This window comes from Peromyscus maniculatus, chromosome 16 (assembly GCF_049852395.1).
Source record: "Peromyscus maniculatus bairdii isolate BWxNUB_F1_BW_parent chromosome 16, HU_Pman_BW_mat_3.1, whole genome shotgun sequence".
NCBI classification, from domain to species: domain Eukaryota; kingdom Metazoa; phylum Chordata; class Mammalia; order Rodentia; family Cricetidae; genus Peromyscus; species Peromyscus maniculatus.
In genome coordinates, this window is record NC_134867.1 from 34762146 (window position 1) to 34777869 (window position 15724).

General features: G+C 40.6%; 1 protein-coding gene and 1 long non-coding RNA gene across 45 annotated transcripts in view; one reads left to right on the forward strand and one right to left on the reverse strand.

The window, feature by feature from the left end:
• Positions 1-15724, reverse strand: part of Epb41l2 (erythrocyte membrane protein band 4.1 like 2) — a 175533-nt gene that overhangs the window by 127888 nt on the left and 31921 nt on the right. For 3 of the 44 annotated variants that reach the window (XM_076552611.1, XM_076552603.1, XM_076552591.1), the window contains exon 1: positions 7842-8023. The exons of 40 other annotated variants lie outside the window; for them this stretch is intronic. The gene's annotated coding sequence lies outside the window, so the exon portion shown is untranslated. Of the gene's footprint in view, positions 1-7841; positions 8034-15724 lie in introns of those variants that run through there. One more of the 44 variants, XM_076552613.1, reaches the window with a different exon arrangement.
• On the forward strand, positions 7914-14380 carry LOC121823168 (uncharacterized). The gene is made up of 3 exons (XR_013045024.1): positions 7914-8051; positions 13020-13209; positions 14060-14380. It is a non-coding gene; the product is annotated as an uncharacterized LOC121823168 (long non-coding RNA).

Below are 15724 nucleotides of genomic sequence, written 5' to 3' on the forward strand. Positions count from 1 at the left end.
ATAAATACATGCAATTCACAACAATTAATGAAAAAGGGTCGTGAACATGAAAGCTAGCACAAGGGTTGTTTATACGGGAGGGTTTGAGGGAAAGGGAAGGTAGAATTGATGGGATCGTAATCTCAAAAAGAAAAGAAAAAATTCATAACTATTGACTGCCCACTTCATCTTTTTAAACATGACAAAAATCATGAATGTTAGGCTACAAAACACCCAAGGTGATAATAAAACACCAAAAAGGATCAATTTCTATTAACAGAACACATGCGTGATAGGTAAAGGTATCAGTTGAAGATAGGAAACAGGTAAGAGAGAATCCAACACAAGGTCAACTTGAGTCATTTGGCTTAGAGCTGGGCAAGCAAATAAATAGATAGCCTCTTCCTCCACCTCCAAAACAAGAAACAAATGTGCCCAGAACTGGACCATTTTGTTATGAGAAAACTGCTTGCTAGACCTGGGTTGCTCAACCTCTACAGTTTTAACATTTTGCTACAAGGAGCAGCCCTTCCTGTTACAGAAGGCAGCCTCTCTGCCCCGCATACCAACAGATTGCCCTCCAGTGGGGCTGAAAACCACTGTGCTAGAATAAGAGCGAAAGACTGCTTAGCAGGAATACGATTATGAAAAACAATATTACTAAATATCACAAAACATTAAGAGAAAAAGTTTGCTGTAACCAGCTACTTCTCTACCTTAAGTGTTTAAAAAGCTTAGATGCCCTCAACAAAGAATAATGCTGAAAGGTCAAGAAAGTACAGCAACATCAGAGCTTTTAAGTAACACTGTGACTGACGTGCCTGCCCCTTCAGACCAGAAAAGTTTAAGAAATGTTCAATGCATACAGGTATAGCAACAGCTAACCTAAGTCAGAACTTGGTGAAACACTAACTGACCCAAGACTACCCCTCCACATGTCCAAGCACATCCTACAAGAATAATCCTTACAAGATTCTCAATCTAAAAGATGAGTTTCTGGAATAGCAACTACCTGAAATAATTAGAACCATTCAGATGGGTTCCACATCCCATCTCCAACCACTGTTAGCTACAAGACACCCTCTTCCCTCATCAGGAGCCATTGAGGCGACACAGCCAACGTAAAGACATCAGCACTGTGCTTGCTACACTAAGTACAAGCAGGTGGCAAGTTCCAATACATGTTTTATATGTGATTCTAATGCAGAATGAAACATACTTAATAAGGGAACTTGTGGACGAGGTAGTTCTAATGAGTTAACTGGGGGGAAAAAAGACAAAACCTATTCCTATAACATGCATGCCAGGATTTTACCCTCACATATGGGGAAAAAAATGGATTATCTCTGATACATAATAGTAGAGTAAAAACAAAATAGAAATGTCACTTTTAATATTGCATCGCTTTCCACTTTGGCTAAAACAAATATTTCTCCAGATTTCTGTCTAAAATCAGTCAAGGCATCATTTCTAGTCATTGAGATTAAAAATTCCCTTTATAAAATAAATCCTGTAAAAGGTCTACTAACTGAGTAGGGAGAGCGTTTTCTCCCAAAGGCAGTCTGGACTTGCTGGCTTGCCTCATGGCTGTTTTCTAGCCACAAGCTACGACAAATTGTTCAGACCCTTTGGCAGCCACACAAGAAACTGCCCTTTTCATCCATTCTCCCACAAAAATGTAGTCAATTTCCAAGAGAACACTTCTCCCAAGGGTACTGTGCTTTGTGAAGCCAAATGTACACAACTTTTCATTTAGCAATGAGTGCCCCAAATATTTTGCATTTTGTGAAGAAAATTGAAAGCAAGTCACCAAAGACATATGGGCAAAGTTCTTTATTGAATCAGCTCAAAAGTGTGCTATGCCAACATTTGAAATTTATGGGGCATTTGGAATCACAGCTGTTTCTATTTTCTACAAATCATCAAGTATGTGATAGGCAGTATGTGAAGCCATTTCCTGTACTTAATTATCCTTAGAGCCCCACTATTCTCAATCTGTAATGTTTTATATTATTAAAATAAGTGGAGTGGACTTTTTTTTAAAGTCAGGCAACCTACACACTGTACCTTCTATTTTGATCTCAAGCTTTGCTACAATCATATAAAGGCATTTAGACAAGTCACAAGATGAAACTGAAGGTCCTTGTCAGCTTTTTATCCCAAGACACAAACAACTTACAGATCCCTCCATTTATTTAAGGAGAGGTGAAAGTAGGAGGTGGTAAATTACTCACGAGCTTTAAAATATTTAATTTCTAAAAATAAAGCCCACATTGCCTCTTTAATAGAAAATTAAAGACTCCCCCTTGAAACCCAGGAATTCCTTTGTTCCCCATTTGGCTTACAATTTCACAGACTAATTATTTATTAAAAAGGAAAGGAAGCCAAAATAGTAAAAAACACTAAAAAATAAAGTTCAATAGGACTGAATCAAGGGCCCAAATGCAGTCTGTGAACAAAATTTATGACTCAGAGAAAAACAGTATCATCCAAGCAATGTCTTCTATGTCCAAAGATGACTTATAACTGCAAACCACTCCCAACAATAACACAAAGACAGCTTCTCCAAAAGTGCATACAATCAAATGTACACACACACACACAATTAAGTAACTGATTTGGTTATACAAGATCCACTGTACCTTTTTTTTTTTTTTAGACTGACCTTGAGCTATGTAGCCAATGACAATCTTAACTCCTGATCCTCCTGCCTCCACCTTCCAAGCACTGGGCTTACAAGACAAGCATTGCCACGCCCAGTTTTATGCTACCCTGGATAGTGAGGCCAGGGTTTCAAGCATACTAGGCAAGCACTCTACCAACTGAACTACAGCCCTAGCCTGAAACATGGGGCTCTCGATCTAATAAAGGACAATCAAAAAAACTTTCAAAGTTCAATATAGGTGTGAATTAAGTTAGGCTGACATTCAAAACTCCTTGTCAAGGAAACTTTCAATTATAAAAAAAAATTAGATATACATTTATATATACATATATATATATGAATGACACATAAGGAAAGCATACCATAAAAACTTCCAACTAGAAACTCCAAGAAAAATAGACAGCAAGCAGGTGAAGAGACTGTTCTGGCATTTTAGGCAATTGTTCTAATTTTAACAGCTACACTTCACAGCGGAGCAAAGGATAATTCTATGTGAACTCACAGCCTGCCTACTGACACTAAGTCAGGCTCTCATGAACAGCAGGTGACTTTACCCTACTGTTTCCTAGCTTAGCAGCCTCTATACTGTCTGTGTTTACGAAAAAGTGCACGTGGAAAAGAGGAATCACCCTGCGGTGGACTTACTCCGCTGGCTCTAAATCCTTCTGTGTGCTGGTCTACACCAGCACAGTTGGAAAAAAAAAAAATCACTAAAAACAGCCAAACATACAATTCTTCATCTGACTGCCCATATTCTTCCACATCTACTTTCAAGTGAGTAACTGAAGAGCAACTGCCCAAGGTCATGCAGAGGTCTGGCCTAAGAAAACAAAGCACTAAGTTCAATTTTCAAACACATGGGTTTTCTGGCCCATGTTGGAAAACTTCAGCCTGGGAAAAATGTACTTCAGATTTGAGCTAAATGGACAATTAGGGACTCTTTTCCACTGTTACATTTTTCAATCTCTCACATTAAAAGATGTTTTCTGGGCAGTAAGATAAATCACTTATTGGCAAAATCTCAGCCTCCTTTTACCCTAAATCCAGTTAACATTTATTGTAGCTACATTAAAAGTCCACAGCTAACCATGACAAGCAATGCGGTGAAGCAGCGAGATGGAGTTAGTTCCAAATGCACTGTGTTTACATCCGTCTTTACACCCGGAAGTTAGGGTGCTGTGCATGCTTCTTTCTGTGCCTTGTTTATTAAGAACCCCAGTCCGGCTTCCTTTATTTACAGCAAAAGCACTGAGTTCCCGTCATGTACCTGGAAAGCAAACTAGGAACATTTGGCTTTCAGAGGGCCAGCACTTTCTTGAAGATGGCTTCCAGTAGATACCGTCTACATTTGTGTACTGGAAAGACAAAAGGGGCAGTTTTCTGTGTTGCTGCCAGTGGCTCCACAATTTACAGTAGCTAGTGCTGGAGAACTTCCCCGAGAAGAAAACTGCGGGTCCCACGCTGCTCTGCTGTAGTTGGTACAGAAAGTGGGTGTTTTCTTCTTTTTCTTCTGTTCCCCTCCTGCCCTCCTCCTCTTCCTCCTCACTTACTCATCTTTTCTGTTATAATTTTCCTGTAAAATCCATGTAATTTTATAATCCTGTTTATGAATGATTCCAAAGGACTGATGACAATGAATTCAGCAGATGTGTAACTTCTGCGCATCTGATTCTCTCTAGTGTTGTCCACAGCATCGATACAGAGGATAGCCAATTCATCTGGGTATACTCCCAGATCTGACAAGTTCATCCTAAATTCATCCTGAAAATGCTTAGTAAAGCACTTAACTTGAGAGGGAAGAAAAAAACTGAAACCAAATATAAATCCGAACACCACACAAAGTTATGCACTCCTGAATAACAATGCCCACTTGGTCTACATAGTGGAGTCCAGGCTCACCTAGGCTATCTAGTGAAACTGTCTGAAGAAAGCAGAAGGGGAAACAAAACTCCTGAAGAGACCACATCAAGTCCTGGGGAAAAAACAGGAAGAAAAGACTTCTGAGGGTAAGCCTAAGCTCAGCCCATAGTTCTTGTGCTGTCCTTGGTGAGAAAACTCATGCCTGGGTCTTTTCCATAAAACCCACTGCAGGTATACCAGCACACACTGCTTCTAAAACTCACATCATGTACGGAGGAGTGAGTCTGCCATATAAACAAAGTGTGCCTTACTCCTGCTTGTGGGAAAAAACAAAATTCCTATAAACAGAACTAAACTGACAGCCAGAACGGGACTCACCACAGATGAAAACACATTTACAAAATGTTCTAGAACTTCAACATCGTATCCGTGGCCTCAGCAGTTCAGCAGTTATAATCAGCAGACAACCCCATGCAGGCATAAGACAGGCACTGAGTCACGCTGGCTGTGTTCTAACTTGGGGCTGCTTAGGCTCTCAAAGACTCACTGGGCAGCAGAACCTCCTTCTTTCCTACCCTTTTCAGCTCTCCTCACTGACCCTTCCCAGCCCCCACCCTTGTATTCCTTTAGAACCTCAATACCCCTTACATATAGGCCCTAAGTTACTCCCTCCGAATCTTCATCTATCACACTGGGTACTCTAACTTTACAAATAGCTTAGTTATAGCGTTCCATGTCCCTCGCGCCAACACCCACTATGTAGGAGGCTATGCAGGTAAAAACGCTAATCACGTTGTTTTCTGTCTATTCACAGTTGGATTTCCAGCTGATTCAAGGCTTATTTTCCCCACTACCTGCAAGTCGGAATCATTAGATATAATGACTGACTGCAAATCTTAAATACACTGATCATGATAGGAAGGCTACAATTTAGTCTCATGCTTAGGGTTCATCACTCATACACAAGTACGGATTGTAATCCAACAAAGGATGACAGGCCACAAGCTTTCTCTCCGTAGGGCCATGTCCCTATATACCTGTTTAGTTCCCCATGGAACACAACTGACTGGGTCTCAGCAGGCCGTTGCCTAGGAAGCCAAACAACTAACCATTACTTCACAAGCCTACAATGATTCAAATGTTTTCCAAAAAGATTCAAGGCCAATACTGAAGAGAGCCAATGATTACCAATCACTCCGTAAGCCAAACGGTGACAGCATTAGGACCAACTCTAAAAAGTTAGACATTAAATTCCTGTATGGCTTTATGTTCTTGCTCTGGTGTTTACTGCAGCCTAATATTTAGGGAGAGCAGCCTACTTCTCTTTTTGAATAAAATGTAGTGTAATCAAGAGGAGCACATACCGTTACTCAGCTATAAGGCCCAACAGTGACCAAACCTTCCCAAGTCACATCAGAAAAACATTCCAAACAATTATGACTATACCATTATAACAGTTTATAAATACTATATTCTGCAACTCCTTAGATAAGTATGCTAAAAACCAGTAATGCCTTATTCCAAAATTGTAAAAACAATTTACTAATGGAAAAAATGATTTGTTCATTCAACAAGTGTATTGAACTATTAATCTAAATGTTAAAATTTTTATAGTTTGAGTTTGACATCTCCAAAAAAGTTTATAAATCATTTAAAACTGACTCAAGTTGCCATGAGTCTTTCTTACAATATTCCAAAGTCAATTAACATTTTTCTGGTAACTAATTTTAAACAACTTATTAAAAAACTTCCACGATTAAAAATACTTCTAAGGAAAACAAAGTGAACTTTTTTCTTCATAACTTCAATGTAAGTGCCTACTCAAAATTCACATACATCACATATGGTATATTTGACAACTGCCAAGATCCTTTCAAAAGATCTGACATAAAGAAAGGGGCATCAGCAGACTGGCCGTAGAAAGGCTAGCACTACAACAGTTTAGAAGTAGACACTAACAAGAGGAGCAGGTGTAATTCATGAAGTACATTTGCCCTTCATTACTGCTCTACAGTACAAAAAGACCATGGAAAACCAATTAACACTACCAATCACCTAAATATCAGAATTGCCGACACCTTCTAAGAATTAATACCTACTTAAATCTGGGAGGTACCCCAAACAGACCTTTCATGACATGGCACACAAAGCAGTTTTGTTCCTTCTGAGACTACCTGGTTGGGTGCTGCCTTGGTCACTAATGGATTAGGTCACACTGTGGTGTGAGGACTTTACCCCCAAGAACTAAAGCAATAAAGTAAAAACACTCCACTGTCTTTATGCTCGGGACATACCACACTTCATTAAAAGCCGATTCTAACTGGTTCAATATTTTAAAGGGGAAAATGTTAATACAAATTCATAACCAAACCATTAAACAGGTTCAGACTTTAAACAGTAATGTGCTATAATGCTTAAATATGTCTCTCATAAATCTTTATGTCTCATATTTGTAAGAAAACGTCTAAGTGCTCTGAATCATATCCCAAATTACATATAACAGATTACCTAACTATATGCTAATACAGACTAGTTCTATGGGATGCCACTTAGGGTACACCAGTAACTATAAATAACTACACATTATATATTTGTTTCATCACTGACCTCCTCCAATTAAACTTATGACTCAATTGCTGCAAATAACTACTTAAAGCAATATTTCTCAGTATGTAATGTCTGAATTTGATATATTTTAGGGCTTGGTTAGCAAACATTTCAACCTCTCATCTCCCAATCAGTTCAACACATTGCTGATCCCAACAGAAAACCAATACTTAACACTGCATTTCCCTCCCTAATACCTCTTCCTTGTTTCCAAAATTCTGAAAACACAAGACATTTTCATTAATTTCCTCCTTTCACATCTAGCAAAATGAGAAGACTTTTATTCAGCTTAAGATTAAACATAAAAGTTTAGTGTTTGTTTTGTTTTTAAAAAAATCAAAAATGGCATTCCCCATCCCACTTAAGAATTTATGAACGATCAACTAAAGTAAACTCAACTGGTCCAATTCTGACGAATCATATGGGTAAATAATACATCAGTCAGTCTAGCAAAGGTTAAATTTACATTTTGCAGTCTGATTCTATGGAAGTGAATCTTTAAAGCATGAATGAAAGATTGAGTTCTTACTGCTCTAGTTTAAAAACTGCCAAATTACAGAAACTAAAAGTCCACTTTCCCTCCACAGGGCTCTGAATAGGATTCAAATGCCACAGAATGAATTAGACTTATACATTTACTTTGGAAATTTAGAGACACCTGCCAAATTAGAAAGCAACTGCGTAAGCATTCCAGTGACAGTTAACGGCTACCAAACAGCAGAAAAGTGACCTTTAGTAGTCCACAGTCATCGGTGCCACAAGATGTCAAAGTCTAAGCCAAGATCTGATGGTTGAGTGATGTATCCATCAATCAAATCAGAAGGTTGGACTCTGGTTTTCGGGGGCTGCTGTTGTTTTCCCATGAAACCCTCACAGCCACACCCGGAATGTCTTGATGAGGACGACAAGAGCAGTCATCCACAAAGACCCAGGCACTCAGGTATAACTGTTTGGAGCCTTTTGCTTCCTGTTAACTATAGTAATAAAAGGTTCGGGGCTTTGCTAAGAAAAGTGACCTACTGCTAACTGCTTCCTTCCAAGACTTGAGGTTTCTAGACCTACAGCCACTATGGGAAGCTGGAGATCCAATGAAGCAGAGTGACCAACTCAAAAGCAAGAGAAGAAGCAAAGGCTATACAACCTGCATATAACCTACAGGGTCTGCCCCCTTCCCGCCCCACCCTTCCCACCCTCCCCACCCCACCCCCGCCACCCCATTTAACCAGATGACAGTCCAGTCCCAGCCATGTATGCCATGGCCTTCCCTGAAGTCTATACCTCCTGTTCTCAAAACAGCCTCTCTGACCTTCAAATCTAAAATGTTTAAATTAAGGGCTTACACAGGCACTCCATAAACCACCTCAATTTTATCAATAGGCTTTCTGAAAGTTATTTCTCAACTGACTAAATGACTAGGACGTGGCTGATAGTCTGCTACATCTTCAGAAAGCAGGAAGTTAGTAACAACCACGTTTACATATCCTTTCCTTCAGATGGCAATAAGATCAACTACCATGTGCAGCCTTCCCCACACATTTCAGATCCTCAAAATGTATCTCTTTAACATGCACCGTCTTAGTTTGCTTTCTGTTGTGATAACCACCATGACCAAAACCGACCTGGAAAGGAAAGCGTCCCTCCACCTTACAGTTTACAGACCATCATCAAAGAAAGCTAAGGCAGGAACTCAGGACAGGAACCTGGAGGCAGGACCTGAAGCAGGGACTGTGGAGGAGTGCTGCTTATTGGCTTGCTCTTCAGTTTGCTCAGCTTGCTTTCTCATAAAAACCAGGACTACCTGCCTAGGGAGGGCATCACTCACAGTGGGCTAGATCCTCCACATCAACCACCAATCAAGAAAATGCCCCACAGGTAGGCCCAAGGACTGGTCTGATGGAGGAAATTCCTCGGAAGAGGTCCCCTCTTCCCAGGTGACAATAGTTTGTGTCAGGTTGATACAAAGTAGCCAGCACACACTCCATTTCTAAATAGGCAATTTCCCCAGCACTTACCTCACTATTGAGCTATTCTTAACCCAAACATTTATTTAACAACTCCACTAAGGTCACTATTTAAAAATCTATTTGTACTCAAATAAAACTGCCTAGTATTCAAATCATCAACAAATTGAGATCCTCTGCCTAGGGATTCCAAAGGCTCTAAGATAAATACATACAGAAAACGTCCAGGCATGTTGTCACATGCCCATAATCACAACACATAAAAGGCTGAAGCAGGAGGCCCATGACAAGACCCTGTCTCAAGAAAATAAAATAAAAAAGTTTATAAAGCATAGTAAAGAATATTAAAATACAGTTCAGGTTGGTCCCAGGAGCACAGACTTGTACTCCAAATACTCTGACAACTGAGGCATGAGAGTTGCGAGTTCAAGGCCAGCCTGAACTACAGAGTAAGTTCAATACCAGCTTATGTCAGCTTATCAGTGAGACTACTGTCTCAAAATGAAAAATAAAAACCGGTCTGGAGATGGTTCAGTCGGTAGAGCATAAGACTCTTAATCTCAGGGTCGTGGGTTCAAGCCCCACGTTGGGCGCCAGATGTTGATGTAACCAACAGTCTTATTAAATAAGAAACACAGAACCAATGTAAAAGAGAAAGCCGAGAGGTCAGAGCTCAGAGCTAAAATCTCACCCTTCCTCCTGCGGTGTCCCAGCTTCCCAAAAGAGAGCTATATCCTGTCTGTCCGTCTTTTTATAGTATTTTGTTCTGCCTTCCCATTGGTTGTAAACCCAAACACGTGACTGCCTCATCACTGTCTGTATGTACAGCCCCCCAGGTCTTAAAGGCATATGTCTCCAATGCTGGTTGTATCCCTGAACACACAGAGATCTATGGGATTAAAGGTGTGTGCCGCTGCTGCTGCTGCTGCTGCTGCCGCCGCCGCCGCCGCCGCCGCCGCCGCCGCCGCCGCCGCCGCCACCACCACCACCACCACCACCACACTCTTGCTATGGCTCTAATAGCTCTGACCCCGGGGTAACTTTATTTATTAACATACAATCAAAATCACATTTCAGTACAATTAGAATACCACCACAAACAGCTGTCTTTCTGAAAACAGAAAAGAAAGTGTTTATGGTAGTTAAAATATTCCCTAATGTTTTAACACCCCTGGTGTTAGCCCATGCCTTTAATCCCACCACTCAGGAGGCAGAGGCAGGTGGATCTCTGAGAGTTTGAGGCCAGCCTGGTCTATAAGAGCAAGTTCCAGGACAGCCAAGAACAGCCACACAGAGAAACCCTGTCTTTGGGGGAGGGGGAAATCTCTAAACATGATGAGCGACAAGTCAGCAACCCAGTTTCCAGAAACATTCTGAACTAGAGACCTGTCTCCCCGACAGCGGGGAATGGCTGCATTTCCATCACAAATAAACTGTGAATGTGGTATCTGATACCAGCACACACTGGAAGGTAAGCTCAAGGATAACAAAATCCGACCCACTAAAAGTTGAGAATGAAGCGAGTTCACCTCATTTTCCCAAGGCCATCACCTAGTTAACGATGACATAAGGGTGAGAATAGCCCACGTCTCTGTTCTCCAAACACTTAGTTTAGCGAGAACATATCACTTATCCTCACTCTTAAGCTATACACAGCATTTATTTCAAAATGGCTATTCGAATATCTTGAAAATTATACTTCTAAGACCACCCTCCAAATGTGCTCTTGAATCTCCTAAGTGCATTCTCACACTCCTAATCACTAAAGACTTAAGACTGGCACAATATTCTATGAGTTATTTCGGAGGAACAAAGAAAACTGAACACAAATCCTTAAAAAGAAAAAAATCCAGGAAATCAATATGCTTAACCAGCTTAAGGGTTTTGGTTTCTCCTTCCCAACAAGCAAAAGAGACAAAAGATTCTTTACACCTAACTGCATGACTACAACAGACACACACTGTCCACTTAACCCACACCAGCCCAGAAGGCACTTGCCCAGCAGGCACCCAGTTGGAAGCCCTCAGTATAGCAGACAAGTTGAAAATGCGGCTGAAGAAAGCATCCTTCTACAGAGCTACCCATTAGTCTCAGTACCACTGAACTAAGGACACACCAGACGCAACAGCGAACAAGGCCAGACACAGCACTGTGCCTCTGGGATGCTACCACAAACTCTCCAGGTAACGAACTTGTTTCAAGCACAAAAACCATGCTGCTCATCTCCTCCAGTGAGATGCATGTCTCCTGGAGGTTGTCTCTAATGTGGTGCTAGACTGGCACTCCATTTCTCACCCTCTGCTGCCTCCACCACTCCACAATGTTTGACACTCAAAATGTGATCCGAGTCAGACATCCTTCCAATGAGGAAGAAAATATGTCCTGAGCTCTTCAGTGAAAGGTGCTAAAATAGGCCCACCAGTGACCTAGGCACTGTTATCAAGAGCCAAGACACCAGGATGTAAGCAATTAAAAAAAGCTAAATGTGCCTGCCTCTAAAGATCTACATTCAAATCTAAGCTTGGTATTTTAAGACTTTATCTCTATAGACCTTTGTTTTCTTATTTCTAAAATGTGAGTAACAGTGCCTTCCATTAAGGAACAATGGGGTGACCAGCCACAAAGGAAGCTCTTAAAGACAGCTTTGTTCATTACCACTGCAACAAAAAGTATGATGCTATCACAGTACAGTAAATGTCATTAAAATTTGGTGCTACATACACTAGAGCCGATGCTGAAGAGAATGAATGCAGAAGGTATGAGAGAAATGGAGAATGCCATCTACATCTTAAAAGAAAGAAACCATATGAAAAATGAACAGAGACATTAGCTATAAACTGGGTCTGGGGCTACTTTTCTTTGACATAGGTGGAGGGCTCTTTGAAATCATTTAAAATTTCAACATTTTGTTTTCCATTTATAAGTTAAAAGATTGTTAAAGAATGGCCATAATTCTACAGCTCAAAATTCTGTAATTGGTATGAGAACTACATAAAAGAGAAATTAAAACATAGCTTACAGTCGAGGCTGGAGAGATAGCTCAGCAGCTAAGAGCATTTGCTGGTCTTCCCGAGAACACAAGTTCAATTCCCAGCTCCCAATCTGGTGGTTCACAGCCACTTCCAACTCCAGCTCCAGGGGAATCTAATAACCTCCTGTGGACTCAAGGGTACATGCACATACCCATACAGAACACATACCCACAAAGATCCACACATGTACAAGTAATTAAAAATAAAAATAAATCTTTTTAAAAATAAAATAAAAAAGTTGGGTGATAGTGGCACACTCCTCTAATTCCAGCACTTGGGAGGCAGAGGCAGGTGGATCTCTGTGAGTTCAAGGCCAGCCTGGTGTACAGAGCAGGTTCCAGGGCAGGGTTATTACATACAGACACCCTGTCTCAAAAAAACCTAATTAATTAATTCAAATAAAATAAAAAGATACTGCTTACAGAATGTCTTCAAATCTAAAAACCCTAGCTGTCCAGAGCCATGGAAAGTCCTATGGCTGGAGCAGGACATCCAGTGAGTAAGGAGAGAGGATGGCAACTGTTAGCTTTGAATTCTCTCCCATTCTCTCCAAAGGGGGTGCTCAACAGCTCTTCAGTGGGAATGTGACATCATCAAACATGAAGAGCATCTCAAAAAACATGACATGAAGGAACGTCAAAGTGAGCAGAGTGAACTGGAAAATGGAGACTAAGGAGTGGGGATAAACAAAGGACTAAGAGGTGGGACTCAATGATGCCGAGTGTGGCATGGGAAATGGGATCCGTAGAGAGGACTTTTAAGTATCCGAGTTCTTGACCCAAGTGTTTAGAGTAAATAGATTCATTCTCTTGGGAAAGCCCTTAGATCTCACTTTCTTCACAAAGCTTTCCTGTCTTGCCAGTCTACTATCCTCTAATCCTAGACTCTGATACTTCTTTTCTTTAAAATTCCCAGGTGACTCTAACATCTCCAGGACTGAGGACCACTGAGAAGCAAAGCAGGCAGGAAACACTAACAAGCTGCAATCAACTAATATGACATCTGATTAGGCCAGAAGTGATAGGAGAGGACTCTGGGGTGCCAGTGAGATGAACCAAAGGAAAGGCTAAAGAAGGCCACCTTTTCATGGACTGACAGGAAAGAGGTAGGTATGGCTAAGTCAGTACTGAGTAGAAAAAGTACCTACTCAGCTCCACTTCCCCACTTAAGAACCTGACTCCAATTCAATGACAAGTCAATCCACACTGCCACCAGCACTCAAAAGTTTCCACACAGTGAAAGGACCATCCAAGTCACTTCACGTATTCACTTATTCCTAGCAAGGAAATAAAATTAACAGTACATGTTGGACTTTTCATCATCGTGACAAACACCACACAAACAAAACACAGCTCAGCTTCTGAGGTTTGATCCACTATGGCTAGGAAAGCATGCCCGACAAGGAGCTCACATCACGGTACCCAGGAATCAGAGAAGGAATAGACGAGGCAGTAGGCTTCAACAGTGTATCCCAGTGACCTACCCTCCAACTGAGCCCCATTTCCTAAGTTTCCATCACTTCTCAAAACTGTACCTCCAGCTGGAGGCCAAGTATTCGTTTGACTCACAAACCTGCAGGGGACATTTTATATTCACACCGTAACAAAAATCTGACCTTCATTACAACTTGTTTCATTTACTAGTTTTCATTCTTGCCATAAACACCGAGAGAGTGTTTCACCACATGCCAGTCACTGGGGACATGCACAGTACGGCTGCTGCTCTGGAAGAAGCCGGTAACTGGGAACGCGGGCACACTTGGCATTTTAAAATCAAATCTGATAGATGCTGTTAAAATCCGGGAGTGATAAAAGAGACAGCAGTATCAAACCTTTTTGTAGGAATGAGAGACTACTCACTTTCACCAGAACCAGAGGTGGGGGTGGCTTTACCCATAAAAATCATTCAAGGAATAGAACTTAGAAAGTCTCAACTACTAATCTTTTTTATAACAGGTCTCACACTATAGTTCAGGCTGGCCTCAAGGCCCCAGCACCTGGACTGCTGAGATTAATGAGCCTCCAGCCTTAATGATGATGATGATGATGATGATGATGATGATGATGATGATGATGATAATGAGCTGAGTTCAATCCCCAGAACCTACATCTTCAAAGGAAAAAAGCCAGCCGTGGTGTTCACTTACAATCTCAGCACAGAGGAGGTAAAAACCCTAGATTTTCTGAGGCTTGCTGGTCAGCCTGTCTAACCTTCCAGGACAGTGAGAGAGCTTGTCTCGTTTCCAAAAATAAATAAATAAATAAATAAGTAGACAATAGTTAAGGAACAACACCCAAGGCCTCCAGAGACACGTGCATACACATCCATGTGTACCTGTATACACACACACACACACACACACACACAAGAAAATTTCAGGACTTAAGAGAGCAAATGCTTTCAATAACTGTTACCAAAAATTTCCAAAGAATAATAGTTAACATCAAGAATAATCGAATATTCTGAAAAAGTTTTTTTTATAAAAATAACAAAACAAATATATACATAAACAGAATATCTACAAAATATATGCTGGCTCACAGTCATAGCTGTATGTGGTATATCCTCATTTGGATACTTTCCTTTAATTATTAATTTACCTGACCCTAACTGATTTTTATCTAAGAAATTTTATCATAAATATTCTCTGTAAAATGGCTTAAATCCATTGTATGGTGATGTACAAAATAACTGCCATTCAACCTACATACACTTGTATTTACATGTAAGAAAGAAAGTGTTCTTATAAAGGCAATCCTGCACAAACTTAAATTGTACTTATTCACAATTCATTAATACTATGAATGTGAAAGAAATAACCAAGTATTCAGATTATTCTAGCTGCTGTCACATCTGGAATAGTCATAGAAGATCTTTATCTGCTAGAAATGACAGTATTCAGTTTCTGCAGTTGGTGCAATTTTAGGTATTTTTTAAGTGCTGGGTCTTTACAGTTACAAAAATAATGTTATATTTTACAAAGCTGTCATAACTTAAAGGCATAAAGATGAGTATTTCTAACTAAAAGGTAGAATATAGTATGGGTTTTTTAATTTACTCTAAAACTTAACACACTGGAGAATACACACAGGATTCCACTAGAGTACTTTCTATTCTGGAGAAGAACTGGCTTTTCAAAGTATCCCATTTGGTTTGTGTTAGTGTGGTATGCAGCTGTATTATCTTACTGCTGCCCAACATGCAGGACATGTTCAAAGTATTTAGAAGGTGGAGGTTCCCATTTAATACTCAACAAGAGAGCCGTGATGGCGACCATGGTGAGAACAAGGACAAACTAGACGACTTACTCTGAAAAAGAAAGCTTACCAAACTAAAAGGACTGCTGCTTCCACGATGAACGCAATGTGCACTACAGAAGGGGGCGTTCACAAGCTAGCGCGTGTCTTACAAGGCAGATCCTGTTTTCCCAGAGCTTTGGAAACATGATGCGCCCATGAAGACTTTATTCAATTCCTGATCAGTCCCTCATAAGCTCACTTACACATTTCAGCTCCTAACGCGACCTGTTTACTCAAATCAGAGGAAACAGAGCTGTCTGCAGGAAACTCTCAGCAGTCTATTCATCCAGCATGACAAGGCTAGTGTCCAGGCACAGTGCT